We start from the raw sequence: 14,825 nt of genomic DNA, 5'->3' as shown, positions 1-14,825 counted from the left end.
TTTTTTTTTCGAAAACGGCTATCTGACGGTGGGTGGTCGATATGTAATGCGGAGTCGACCTATTTGTGGGGCGGGCAACTTTGGCCAAGCTGCGGGTAGTACGCACCTTGCATAGGTGCCCGTTCCCGGCAAGATGCCTGGAGCTCCATGAGCTTATGTGTCAAAAAAAATTAATCAAAAGCGTTAATTTGTGTAAAAATCGATTCCGCTATGAAAATTGAAATTGAGCACCGTTTACCCTGCTCACTTACTGTGGCGGTCACATTCCCTGGCAAGCAGTCGACAATGCAACAGGAAACTTCTGGTAACCTCCGGAGCACGGTGGAAGAAAGAGAGGTGATCTGACAGCACGGCCAGTTAGTGCGGCTTCTATGCACGGCGGAGCCGCAAGGGGCAGCACCAATACTGGGGGCCTAGTTTGTCGCTCGTTTTGCGGGTGTGTCTATGGGCGCGCCTGACACTGGCGCTTGATTTCGATACATATGACATTCGCCTGCTTTAAACGACTCTTGTTTGGTTGGGTGTCCCCATTTATCTCTGCCCACATTCTGGGCTATAGTGCGACTCGAGGCCGCATGAGTAATCGCTTAACTGATGGTGCCAGCAGCTGCCGTCTCTGCGCATATTTGCATTGTAACTGTAGCTTGGAAGTTTAGGAGAAACACAGGCAACATAATGGCATTCATTGAAAGTACTAAAGTGAGCACTGAGTAACATGCATTCAGAGGGGTGCAAGTGCAGCTGGTGAAGGCCTACACTGCTGTGCTTTGCTCCAGCTGTCATGCGTCTCGTGTTACGATACAAACCGAAGGGTGTATCACTCGATCTCTGAATTGTAAACATGATGTAATAACCAGAGGACACTTTGTACTCGCTATTTCTTATTTTTAATCTTGAGAAAGTAATGTCAAATATTGTAAGCAGATCACTGATCTTGTTTAAGGAAACCAGCATCTGTGTACTTGAATGCATAAATCAGAACTTCAAAAACTAAAAAGATATAGAAGTGTAAAAATAAAGACAACCAGCACCGCATATGATTGGCTTCTTTGGCCGACGACGTATATACTGGCAAGCTTGGGCCGTATCAACCATCAGCGAGCACATGCCCTCGGTGCCCTCAGTTTTCACAAAGCTGCTCCGTAGTTGTCCGGTTTCGCTTTACCGCACGCCACTGGAAATTTGACACCTTGTACAAACCGTGGGAGATGGGCCCTCAGTCAATTACTCGAAGGTCAGCTGTCTGCACAGAGGTCATTTTTCACATTTGGCGCCTCAGTCCCAGCTTCAGCTTTCTCAAGAGGTGCGACTTTGCTGGCAGATGTTTTTTGTTTGCTGAATTGTCGCGTCCTCATTGCAACGCAGTAATTTAGAAGATGCGCTTTTAAATTCTCCTTGGGCTCAGCGCATGGAATGCAGTGCAAGCATTTCATTGATGGTGAGGCGTATGCATCGGGCTTTGCAGCATGTTTTCGAAAAACTGCTTCGGCTGAGGCAACCACTGTCGAAATGTTTTTTGCACTCATAGTCGGTACGAAGAATGAACTTTCGCCATGCTTCCAGGCGAGTTCCGTCTTTGGGAGCGCTAAAGAATGATACCTGCTCCTTGCAGGTCACATAGCCGCTATGGCAGCCAGGCGCAAAAAGCTTCTTGCCCATTTGATATATAATTATGCATTTCTTGCTGTAGCCAAATTCAAAGAAAATTTAAGTAAGTGGATGAAAGCGCATTTCCGCAGTCACAGTCGAAGGGAATACATAAGATGGTCCTGCACGATATACTTGTTAAGCTGAACCGCCAATCGCCTGATCAAGGATTGCTGTCAGTGGCACGATGTCATGAAGTGGCTCTTTAATTGGCGAGACGAAGCAACTAATCGCTGTGCGCGCCTTCGGTGCTCATAGCGAAGCGCCACGCATCGTCTGCTCGAGCAGACGACACGTCTCTCTGCAGTCAGAAATGGAGGTATTTGGACCACGGTGGAAGAAATAGAGGTGCTACCACGATACAGGCGCGCTGAGGTGGGAGAGCGGCCACTTAATGTGACCAGAAGTGAGTACTGCCACTAGCGGGCTATCCTCTCCACCGGTTCTGTGTGGTTTTCTGTGGAGCAGCGGCTCACGCAGAGAACATTTGCGACCTCTCTCAGCATTCAGACACCCCATACTTTATGTATGCCTGTTTTATTTACTTAGCCACCTAATTCTGAGCAGGTAGAAGCTTTCATATGGCTTTCTGTCCAAATACCTTGATTTCCGACCCGAGTAACGCGTTGTCTGCTGGAGCAGACAGTGCGCAACACTCCCCTCTTTGGTGCCTCAGGACGGAACTCTTCTGGAAGCGTGGCGAAAGCTCATTCTCTGTACCGACCGTGTTCTCGTGAGTGAGTTCCGAAAATCATTTCGACAGTGGTTACGTCAGCCGAAGCAGTTTTTCGAAAGCATGCTGCAAAGCCTTGCGCGTACAATCTCAGCATCGATGAAATGTTACTGCATTGCATTTCATGCGCTGAGTACAAAGTGGATCTAAAAGTGCATCTTCTAAACTGGTGCGTTTTAATGAGGATGCGACGATTCAGCAAAAAAGACCTGTCAGCAGCAAGTCGCGCAATTTGAGAATGCTCGTGAAACTGGCAGCTGAGGTGCCACACGTGAAAGACTACCTTGGTTAAGACAGCCGATCTTCAAATGATCGAACGAGAGCCCTCTCCCACAGTTTCTACAAGTCTTCAAATTTCTAGCAGCGCGCGGTAATGCAAAACCAAACAGTTGCGGAGCAGCTTGATGAAAACGGAGGGCACCGAGGGCTTGTGCTCGTTGCTAATTGATACTGCCCAAGTTTGCCACAGTGTATATGTGCTGTGGCCAAAGTAACCAAACATATGTGATGCTGGTTGTGTTTTTGTGTTTCACTTTTAGCTGCTTCGTTTTTGAAGTTTAGCCTTAAGCATTCAAATAGACGGGTGCCGGTTTCCAAGATCAGTGACCTGCTTATAATGTTTGACATTAATTTTTCTCAGCACAAACTTAAAAAATAGCGACTACAAAGTTTCCTGTGGTTATTACGGCGCGTATACAATTCAGAAATCGATCAACACACTCCTCAGTTTGTGTCGTGACACGAGACATGTGGCAGTAGGGAGCAAAGCACAGCATGAACATGCAATTGGCAGCTGTGTAGGCTTTTATTTAGTACTCTCGTACCCCTACAAATGCATGTGACACAGTGCTCTTTTGAATGCTCTCAATCATTATATAGTACCCCTGACACACAGGCAATCTCAATGCCCATTGAGTCAATTGCCATCGGAATTTTCGAGGCCATCCAGATGAACCGTTGCCACACAGCTAATTTCAATTATCATCGAGTGAATTTAGTGAGCATGCGATCCGACAGATGATGCTAGGGGTAGCACGAAGTGAAGCTGAAGAAAACGAGCTGAAGGTTGAAATGCTATTTTAGCTGAAACATTTTTCGGAAAAAGCTATTCAAATACTTCATAGTTCGGCACAATCTAGACACAGCGATGGTAGGGTGGCGATGGGCAGCGATGCGCACTTATATTTCAGAAGCATTCACTTTTCGCCATCGAAACTGCCACAGATCAGTGGCAGGCTTTCTCGGGTTCGTAGCTGCTATCGTTGCAGCACTTGGGGGCACTTCTTGGTATCTGTTGTTGCAAAATGCGCTAAGAGGTGAAGTGCCGCGACACCACACAACAGGAACAGCATCTGTTTGTTTGCATCTGACTGCCAAACGTTCTGTGGAGCTATCTTTTTGGCTACCGAATAAAAATTAGTTTACAAACTGGCCAATCTGGTCTAAAGATTTTCCATTAAATCATAAAGATATTTGTGCTTATTTCGAGTTTTTATGCATTGTTTTTTCAGCGTATGGTGAGTGCGAGGTTGTTCTGAATGGCCCTTGACATTCCAATGGCCATTTGCGAAACTGCCCATGTGACAAGGGTGTAACAGGACTTCTCCAAAACTTCAAAGTTACACTCGAATGCAACTATGCGCTGAGAAGGCAGCTGCTGCTAGCGCCATAAGTTAATCGGTTACTTACGTGGCCTTGAGTCGAAGTATAGTCTGGAATGTGGACAGGAATATAAAGGGATGTCCTTCCAACCAAGAAGGCAGGAGAACATAGTAATGCATAGAAGTGCCCATAGAAGCGCCAGCAAAACGAGCGACAAAGCTGCCCCTTGCAGCTGTGCCGTGCGTAAAAGTCACACTAGCTGGCTGCGCCTTGATTTGGACAGTAAGCGGTATGAAAGATTCCACCTGCTTATAATTAGGCATCTAAATAATGAGAACAAGCATACATTAAGGTTGGGCTTTTAAAAGACCTCCACTTGGCACCTCTTTCTTCCTTTCTTTTTTCACTCCCTCCTTTATTCCTTCCCTTACGGTGGTTCGGGTGTCTACCAAGGTATGTGACAGTTACTGCGCAGTTCGGGTGTCCACCGAGGTATGTGACAGTTACTGTGCCATTTCCTTTCCTCAAAACCAATTTTCAATTTTTTTCATTTGAGATAAACTTAACACCACTGGTGTGTCGTCGGCACACATTATCTGTATTGTATGGAATGCTGTAACGTAGACATATATAGTAGGATACAACTTAAAAAAACAGCAGTTGTTAACACTGGGCCACGGTCCATGGCGTACTGTATTACTCCGCTAGCTAGTCATAAAGTACACGAAATCAGCTTTGTAATGTTTGACTTTATTAAACAAGCCAGGTATCAAAATTCTAGAGCTTATAACTTTTTCTCCTGATTAGCTTCTTGTTTAGGTGACAAGAGAAGTTTTAACAATGGACTACGTTTTTGTCGTGATGGAATTTCGTGCGCCGATCCTAAATGTGGGCGGAGCTTCACTGCAGACTTAAGTTGTATCCAACTATGGTGTATTTTAAGAAATATCACTTTTAGACTGAAAGTAACAGGAAGAATATATGTATCAATTAAACCATGAAACATATGATCTCTGTTCTCCATACATTGGTCCGGCGCTGCGGTTACCACTGTTGACCAGCAGCACAACCAGTTTTAACATACTACAACAGCAAAAAAAGGGTGTACGAAAACCCAAGTAAAACACGGGTGTGCGTCCGCGCGCGGCAGCTGGACAATGTCATATCCGCCCACCCCCTCTAGTGGTCCCGATTTTGGACCAGTCCACATGTGAAGCAGATACCGTATGCAAACACCCCCTGCACTCATGTTTGGTTTGGTTTATGGTGGTTTAACGTCCCAAAGCGACTCAGGCTATGAGAGACGCCGTAGTGAAGGGCTCCGGAAATTTCGACCACCTGGGGTTCTTTAACGTGCACTGACATCGCACAGGACACGGGCCTCTAGAATTTCGCCTCCATCCAAATTCGACCGCCGCGGCCAGGATCGAACCCGCGTCTTTCGGGCCAGCAGCCAAGTGCCATAACCACTTGGCCACCCTGCACTCATGTGTTTCGGTGGTCCGTTGTCATGGAGATAATTCGTACACAATCCGCTGTGAACATAACTGAAAGGGGCACTGGTGCTACTGTCTGCAAGCATGCCGCGTTCTACTTCTGGCGCATGCACGGTGCCTTCGCTGACATCTTTAAGTAACGGACAACTCAGGCCATAGCTTCCTCTGGAAGCAGTACGAATGCGGCGTGCGCAGTGCGGTCACAGGACCGTATGCTTCTCGAATGAGGTAGGAGAGAATGCGGCATCAGGTGCAACACGTCCGAAATTTCCACCACGGTTGTATGGGCTCCGTGCGCTGGTATGATGGCGCCAGCAGCAATTAATCACCAGCGCCGCCTCTCGGCACTCCCCGCGTCAGCCTGGCCGCATAGCAGACGCGCAGTGACAGTGTTGCAAGAATGGCATCGCGAGTGAGTCAATGCCTGCTTTTCTGTGAATTTCAATGCATTGAAAGCCTTGACTTGTATTTTAAGAAAAAGAGCTGGAAAAGTGGATGATGGCTGTATGCAAGTAATCATGCGCATGGTGTTCTAGAGGAAGCAGTCAGCTCAGCGGGGCCTTCCATCCTCGGCAGGTGTGTCACGCAATTGAAAAAAATTGGCAGATAAACTTATGACTGCTTACATGTGGGAATGCGAAAGCAATACTGTCCCAGGGTGCACTGACACCCACACGCACATGTGCATATGACACAACCAGAAAGCTGTGTGACGGACGGTTGCAGCAAAATTTTGATATGAAAATTGGTTTTTGAAGAAAGGGAATGGCATAGTGACTATTTCACATCACGGTGGACACCTTGGCCGCCTTTAAAGGAAGAGGTAGAGAGTCTGGGAAGGCGTACAATTGAAGTGCAAACACTTCTCAAGTAAAGGTGCTGGGTTCCTACAGTTAGGAAAGATTACGGGAGGCAACACACACAGTATCAAATACCGTCTCTTCTAAATATCGCTGAAAAACTTCAACACTCCAAGAAGCCAATTCCGAAAAAGTTAATGAAAAATATAATATTGGACATGAATATTCAAGTGAATTTCTTTTACTTTTTGCAGTGCTTTGTTGGTTTGAATCCCTGTCGCAAGCTATCCTCCGACTTGATTAGCACATGTAAGCTGTGTGAGATGAGAAATCATATGACACCACCTCGAACGCTGTACGACAAATGGTGTCTGTCCTCACAATTTTGGTACGAATGTAGTTGGGACATCTGGTGCCACATTGAGGTCGGCCAGTGTGGAGTATATTGATACGTGGCGGCTAGAAGCAGCAGTAGAAAGAGCAAAGGTAACCTGCTACGCAAGGAACCGATGGCTTGGAGTAGACTCTCAGCACACAAGCGCGCACCTCAGCGTCGTCTTCGTTACCAACCACTTCGTCGTCCTCCCAGCGTCCGTAGCATGACCCCCCCTCGCGGCAAAAGCACCGTCCCGGTGCGCACTACACAGGCCAGCTAGACGGCGAGTTGTAAGGTTTAAGGCGGGACACATGGACGATGTCGGTGCGGGGTGCAGCGGCCGGAGATGGCGGATGTAGCGGGGTGATCTCGTACGTCACCGCGGTCACCGGACGTACGACCCGATAAGGGCCTGTATATCGGGGGAGCAGTTTTTCACAAAGGCCCACACGGCGGGAAGGGATCCAGAGTAACGCAAGGGAGCCAGGAGAGTAGGTGACTTCACGACAGCGACAGTCATGACGTCGTTTCTGATTGACTTGGGAGGCCGACAGCCGCTGGCGGGCGACAAGACGGGCAGCGTCGGCGCGAGCGATGGCGTCCCGAGCGTAAGGACTCGTGGAGGCGGTGGCGGGCAGTACACTGTCGAAGGGCAGCAAAGGATTGCGGCCAAAGAGAAGGTAAAAAGGGGAGAAACCGGCTGTATCGTGACGCGTAGAATTGTAGGCGAATGTAACAAATGGGAGGCTAATATCCCAGTCGCGGTGATGGTCGGAGACGTACATGGAAATCATGTAGGTGAGGGTACGGTTCAGACGTTCAGTGAGGCCGTTCGTCTGCGGATGGTAGGCCGTGGCGAATTGATGACGGACGGAGCAGGAGCGGAGGAGTTCGGCAACCACTTTGGAAAGAAAGCAGCGACCGCGATCGTTGAGCAGGTGACGGGGAGCACCGTGGTGGAGTATGACGTCGTGCAGGAGAAAGTCAGCGACATCAGTTGCGCAGCTGGTTGGGATCGCTCGAGTAATAGCATAGCGCGTGGAGTAGTCCGTCGCGACCGCGATCCATTTGTTTCCCATAGCAGACACCGGAAAAGGGCCGAGCAGGTCAAGGCCGACACGGGAAAACGGGTCTACGGGGATGGGAATCGGCTGAAGGTGCCCGGGAGGGAGAACCGAGGGCGTCTTCCGCCGTTGGCACAGCTCGCAAGCGGCCACATAACGGCGGACAGAACGGTATAGACCGGGCCAAAAGAAGCGGCGGCGCACGCTGTCGTAGGTGCGGGAGACTCCAAGATGACCGGCCGTGGGAACGTCATGAAGCTGTTCAAGGACGCTGCTGCGCAGGTGTTGAGGGACCACGAGCAAGAGGCCAGCGCCATCAGGCCGCATATTGCGCCGGTAGAGGACGTTCTCATGGACCACAAAGGGGGCGAGGGATGCATCACAGCGGTTGGCAGTGAGGCGGTCGATAGGGAACGTAGCGACGAATCCAAGCGCTGTTCTTGTGCAATGTTGCAGAAGGCCGAGATGGATAAGACGCAGGCGTCAGCCTTGCATTCGTTGGAGGAAGGCGGATCGACAGGGTAACGGGACAAGCAATCCGCGTCCTGGTGCAAGCGGCCGGACTTGTGGACGATAAAATGTGTACTCTTGAAGGCGAAGAGCCCAGCGCCCCAGCCGGCCAGTAGGGTCTTTGAGCGAAGAAAGCCAGCATAAGGCATGGTGATCCGTGATAACAGAGAAAGGGTGCCCAAACAAGTAAGGGCGGAATTTTGCAATAGCCCAAACCAGAGCGAGGCATTCCCGTTCGGTGATAGAATAGTTGCGCTCTGACACAGAAAGGAGACGGCTGGCGTACGCAATAACGCGAAGCTTGTTGCGTTGCCGCTGAGCAAGTAGGGCACCAATGCCATGGCCTCTCGCATCGGTCCGAAGTTCCGTAGGGGCTGAAGGATCAAAGTGCGCCAACACAGGTGGAGCAGTTAGGGCACTGATAAGGGCTCTGAAGGCGTCAGCTTGGGGGGGTCCCCAAGAGAACGGGATGTCCTTCTTGAGGAGCGTGGTAAGAGGTCGGGCTATTTCCGCAAAGTTCTGGATGAACCGGCGGAAATAGGAACATAGGCCGAGAAAGCTGCGCACATCACCGGAGGAGCGCGGAGTAGGAAATGAACGCATGGCGCGGACTTTGTCGGGTTCAGGTTGGATTCCAGCAGAATCGACCAAGTGGCCAAGGACCTTGAGCTGACGGCGGCCGAAGGTACATTTCTTCGAGTTCAGCTGAAGACCAGCGCGGCGGAAGACTGCAAGGATGGCTGAAAGGCGATGCAGGTGGCTTTGGAATGTGGACGAAAAAACAATCACGTCATCTAAGTAGCAGAGGCATGTCGTCCACTTAAAACCGCGCAGGAGGGAGTCCATCATGCGCTCGAAGGTCGCAGGGGCATTGCACAGGCCGAAAGACATGACTTTAAATTGGTACAGGCTGTCCGGGGTGACAAAGGCGGTTTTCTCCCGATCCCGTTCATCGACAGCGATCTGCCAGTACCCTGAGCGAAGATCGATGAAGGAAAAGTAACTGGCGCCGTGCAAGCAGTCGAGAGCGTCGTCAATTCGGGGCAAAGGGTAGACGTCTTTCTTTGTGACGGCATTCAGATGGTGGTAATCGACGCAGAATCGCCAGGTTTGATCTTTCTTTTTAACAAGCACGACAGGGGACGCCCAAGGACTACTCGAAGGCTCGATGATGTTGCGGGCCAGCATCTTGTCCACCTCTGCCTGAATAACACGGCGCTCTGCGAGGGAGACTCTATAGGGCCGTCCGTGAATAGGGCGGGCTTCGCCGGTGTCAATGTGGTGGGCGACAACAGAGGTTTGACCCAAGGGACGGTCCCCAAAGTCAAAAATATCACTGTAGGAGGACAAAAGGCTGTGAAGAGCTGTAGAATCAGCAGAGGGCAGATCGGCCGCGATCATCCGGGAAATAGAGTCCTCACGGGAGGGTTGCGATGTAGGGACGTTGGAGACGGCAGTCGTTGGGTCAGGAGCCAGGACAGAAACTGTGCAATCGGTCAACTGGGACAGATCAGCAAGGGAAATGCCGGTCGGAAGTACCTGAGGGGACAGGCTGAAGTTGAGGACAGGGAGGCAGGTGCAGTTGCTGGTGATGTGGACAATGGTGTGGGGAAAGAGGACATTACGATTCAGAATCACAGCGGTGATAGGGCAGGCGACGTAGTCTCCATCAGGGACGGGAGGAGAAGGCGACAGAGGGATGTAGACAGCAGTTTGTGGCGGGAGACGAGCAAACTCGGTGGATTGAAGGCGAGGTGAGCTGGTGGAGTCGTCATTGCACAGGGGCAGATCCAATCGAAGAAGGCCTGAGGAACAGTCAATAAGAGCTGAATGGGCGGTTAAAAAGTCAAGGCCAAGGATTATGTCCTGAGGGCACCGGGTCAGGACGGTGAACAGAATGGGTATATGACGCCCGGCAATGCTGACTCTCGCATTGCACATTCCAATCACGGCAGCGGGGCTGCCATCGGCGACGCGAACCGTGGACATGGCGGCAGGCGTTAAAACTTTCTTCAGACGGCGGCGCAAAGAAGAGCTCAGGACAGACACTTGGGCGCCAGTATCAATGAGGGCAAGGACCGGGAGGGACACCATCCACGAGAACATTCAAGAGATTACGTTGGGCAGCGGGGGTCAAGAGAGGATTTTCAGGCCGGGTCAATGATGCAGCGTCACCTCCGGGGGCTGCATCGGCTAGTTTTCCGAGAAATGGCGGGAGGTCGAAGGAGAAGGGCTGCGGCGTGTGGGAGGAGAACGGGAGCGGCGGCCTAATGAGGAAGGTGAGCGGCTGGACCCGCGAGCGTGCGGAGCGGGCTCGTCAGGGAGCGGATTGGGTCGTGGTGTGAAGCGGTGCGGGCCGTAGTCGTTGCGGCGGTCGACGAAGGAATAGGGGCGAGGTGCAGGTACCAACGGCTGCGGCAGTGACGGGAGATGTGTCCGACGCGAGAGCAGGTAAAACAGATCGGCCTGTCATCAGAGGTACGCCATTCGGCAGGATTGCGATATCGGTACCGAGGCGAGAAGCTGCGACTGTAAGTGGCAGCTGCGATCATTGGAGGGTCCGGGCTGGCATGAGCGTTGTCCACGACGCGAGGAGAAGGGACGGCCAAGTTCGCAACCTCCTGGCGAACGACGGCTTGGATGAGGGCCAAGGTGTTGTCCGGCAGTGGCAAGGAAGAAACAGCGGGCGTCATCGCCTCCAGTTCGCGGCGCACGATACGGGTTAAGTTAGCCGGGTCGGAAGGCTGCCGCAATGTTGGCAGATCTTCACAGGAGGAGCTAGCAGCAGTGTTAGGCAGCCGGTCAAAACGGTGAGAAATGCGCCGGTGTTTGGCTTGCTCGAAACGGCGGCACACCTCAAGAACAGAAGCGACCGTGGAACAGTCTTTGCATAGAAGCAGATTAAAGGCATCGTCGGCAATGCCTTTCAGTATGTGGCCAACTCGATCTGCTTCGGACATGTCTTTATCAACTTTACGGCACAAGGCGAGGACGTCTTGTATGTAGGCTATGTATGGCTCGGAGGAAGTTTGGGCGCGAGACGCGAGTGCCTTCTTGGCGGCGAGTTGGCGGCCGATGGGTTTTCCGAAGAGGTCGCGGAGCTTCTGCTTACATATGTCCCATGAGGTCAAGTCATCTTCGTGGGTTTCGAACCACACTCTCGCGGTGCCGGTCAGGTAAAATATCACATTAGCGAGCATCAGTGTTGGATCCCACCTGTTGTGCGTGCTGACGCGTTCGTAAAGGGCCAGCCAGTCGTCCACATCAATGTCGTCTGTGCCGCAGAACGTGCCCGGTTCGCGGTGGTGGGCGACGACGACTGCTGGCGGTGTTAACGGAGAGGGAGATGGCTCGGACTCGGTAGACATGTTGGCGAGACGGCGGCCACGACGGAGAGCCAGCTTGAGGTCGGGGATCGAATTTAGCAACCTCCACCAAATGATACGTGGCGGCTAGAAGCAGCAGTAGAAAGAGCAGAGGTAACCTGCTACGCAAGGAACCGATGGCTTGGAGTAGACTCTCAGCACACAAGCGCGCACCTCAGCGTCGTCTTCTTTACCACCACTTCGTCGCCCTCCCAGCGTCCGTAGCAATATATAGACGAATGATATGTATATGATTATCTGAAATGGCGGTGCTTGGCTTGCTGTGCGTGTTCTACGGCCCCTTGATGAAACAAGACACCCTATTTTTCTTGCCATCGCTGGGACTTTTTGTACCATCTGCGAGTACGCACCCTAACACACGCTGCTGGCTATTCTTGTAATGGGACTATAGTAATGCTTTCGCATTAAAATGTTGACTGCAACATTCGCCTTGAGGTAAGCAAATTTACAGCGTTTGGCACTATTTTAAGACGGGCTAAAATAGTCGGGCACATTAAGTGCCCTTAGAGTTTGAGGAACAAGTGAGTGATTGACCCAGATAATGAAATCAGCTATGTACCTTACATTCACTAACTACACACAGACAATGATAGTACCGCAGCGGTGGCCTAGTGGTTGAGCATCCACCTAGCGTGTGGGAAGTGCGGTGTTCGATCCCCAGTGGCGCCGGTTACCCACCGGTGATACAATGGGTACAATCTTCCCCTGGCCTAGTGCTCGGCTGTGTAAAGGACTGTTTTTTTGTAGCGATAGCTACATTACGGTAGCATTCGGAGCCTTCAGCGTGGCGATGGCGGCGGCGCCGCCACGTTGTCACCTCGTTGGTCACGTGATACAGAGCAGCTGCCGGCGGCGCAGCGCTGGGGCTGATCATGTAGTTCGTCACGTGGTTGGTCATGTGACCAAGTTCCTCTCGGGCAGCTATAGCTATCGCGTCACTCCAGGTTTAACCAGAGCTAAACCACCGCCAATTTTTTTATCACTGCTTATAAAGAGCTAAATGAGTGAGGCGGATTCTCGGCGGTGATTTCTGGGCGCCCGCCCCTGGGCGTCAGAAAATATGCAGAGGCCTTCAAGCGCACCGGATGCTCTTCGACCACCTCTCTGTGTGTCAGAAGAGCCTCGTGAATTCGTAATTGAAACAGCTTGCAACCACGCTTTTATAGCACTTCGGAATTCGACTGCCGTCGGTCCAAGCAAGTGAGTTGCGGCAAAAGACAGCACGGAGTCGGTTTCCTGGTATTCACTATAAGAAGAGTAGAACTACTCCATAACAAGGAACTATGTGATGTCGTCGTCAACGGTGGCCAACTTCATAGCCGACCTAAGTCTTGTTAGGTACGAAAGCGATCGCACACAAAAAAGACACGCAAGAACTCAACACCTCCACGGCGAGCAGACGACAAAACACCTTCCTGCACGCGCTTGATTAAAAATTATTGCACCTAGGTGTGTCTGCACCTGCACCATGAAACTGGTTCTGCACCGCACTGGCACCAGCGGCACTTTTTCAGGATTGGTGCCGTGAACCAGCACTGAATCGAATGCAGCTGATAGAGACCTTGTGCAAGTCCGTGATTACATTCAGAATGGCTGGCCATGGTACTTGCAAGTTGCTCAGGAGCTGTTAAGCGCATACGTGCACAGGAAGAACGAACTGATGTACAGCCAGGGTACGGTGTACTGGGTCCGTCGAGCAGTAGTTCCAATGACTGCGTGGCAAGCAATGCGCATCAAGGAATAATGGCTATAAAGAACTTAAAAATTTCCGTATCCTAGTACCCAGGACTAGACAGGGACATTGACAAGGTGGTCACCACGTGTCCAATATGCATAGAATAGGGTAACATGCCCCCTGCCCGACAGCCCTTGCGTTGGCTGGACACAGAGGAGTGAGTGATGGTCTAGAATCCATGTTGATTTTGCGGGTCCTGTGGAAGATCACATGTTTATGATTGTGGTTGATTCTCATACAAAATGGATTGAAGTTACTGTAGTGAAGGCTGCCAGTTCGGCAAAAACGATTGAAGCACTGTAGGCAAAGTTCAGTCGGTTCGGCTTGCCGAGGACCGTTGTGACGGACAATGGACCGCAGTTTACTAGCGAGGGTTTCCAGGCACATATGAAGCGCAATGGCATCTGTCATTTGCAGACAGCTCCCAACAAACCACATTCTAACAGTCTGGCAGAAAGGGCGGTATGGACTGTCAAGCATGTGTTAAACAAGAAGACACGCGGTAGTCTGCAAGCTCGTCTGGACCACATTCATTCTCAATATCGGCATACTCCGCTCCCTAACCGGAAAACCCCGGCTTTCATGCTTCTTGGGTATCGGCCACGCTGTTTATTGCACAATGTTGTGTCCTGGCCTTTCCCTTCGGCAGGTGCGTGCAGCGGCGGCAAACTGCTCTGCAAGGACATCTGGTTCAAAAACTACGGAGCAGGTGACAAACGGAAACCAGGCATGGCAGAGTCCACCGAGGGCTCATGCATGGCAACTGTAGACTGCAGATGGGGAGCAACGTCGCTGCCATCTCGTCCAGCTGAGGAACAGGAGGTCCACTGTGGGAGAGGCCCAGATTAAGCATGAGGCCCCCACGGAAACATCTATGGCTGAAGGCAGCCAAAATGCATCGTTAAATCTGTAATTCCAAGGTCACAACAGCAGGGACAGCCAGCCTGAAGCAGGCGCCGACCTTCAAGCACCATCTGACGTGCAAGCCGAGGACAGTACAGACGAGACATATATTAGTGGGGACAGAGAAAAAGAAACATGCAGAAGCGGCATTGCATAGGTCGAGCGGAAACCGCAACCACTTCACTTCTTAAGGGGGAAGGATCGTTGTGAATCAGCATGCGCCACTGACACTTGCTTATCTACGCCAGATTAATCGGCCACGCCTCATGTTATCGGCAGCGTTTGCAAGTGACATCACGAGCCAAAAGGCTATAAAAGGTGCTAACCTTTAATAAAGTTATTCGTTCTTCGCAAGCCCCTTGTCGATTCACTTCACTATAATTTGTCAAGTGTAGAATTTTCTGAGGACCAAATGCAGACTCCATTTGTGTTTCATCCTTCGATAACTGCACAGATTGTGCCGTGGGCCATATGCACTGGTGTTTCTTGGCATATGTTGTTGTGCTCACGCTTCCTTCCTGCTGTGGAATTCGGCGAAGTTGGGCATGGGGAGGATTCCCTCAAGACCACCGC

General features: G+C 51.1%; 1 protein-coding gene across 2 annotated transcripts in view; it reads left to right on the top strand.

Moving 5' to 3' along the window:
* Positions 1–14,825, top strand: part of abs (ATP-dependent RNA helicase abstrakt) — a 70,228-nt gene that overhangs the window by 25,983 nt on the left and 29,420 nt on the right. The window lies entirely within an intron of this gene.

The sequence above is a fragment of the Amblyomma americanum genome, chromosome 1, assembly GCF_052857255.1.
Source record: "Amblyomma americanum isolate KBUSLIRL-KWMA chromosome 1, ASM5285725v1, whole genome shotgun sequence".
Lineage (NCBI taxonomy): Eukaryota > Metazoa > Arthropoda > Arachnida > Ixodida > Ixodidae > Amblyomma > Amblyomma americanum.
Note: the sequence above shows the minus strand (reverse complement) of the source record. Positions and strands in the feature narration are given on the sequence as shown.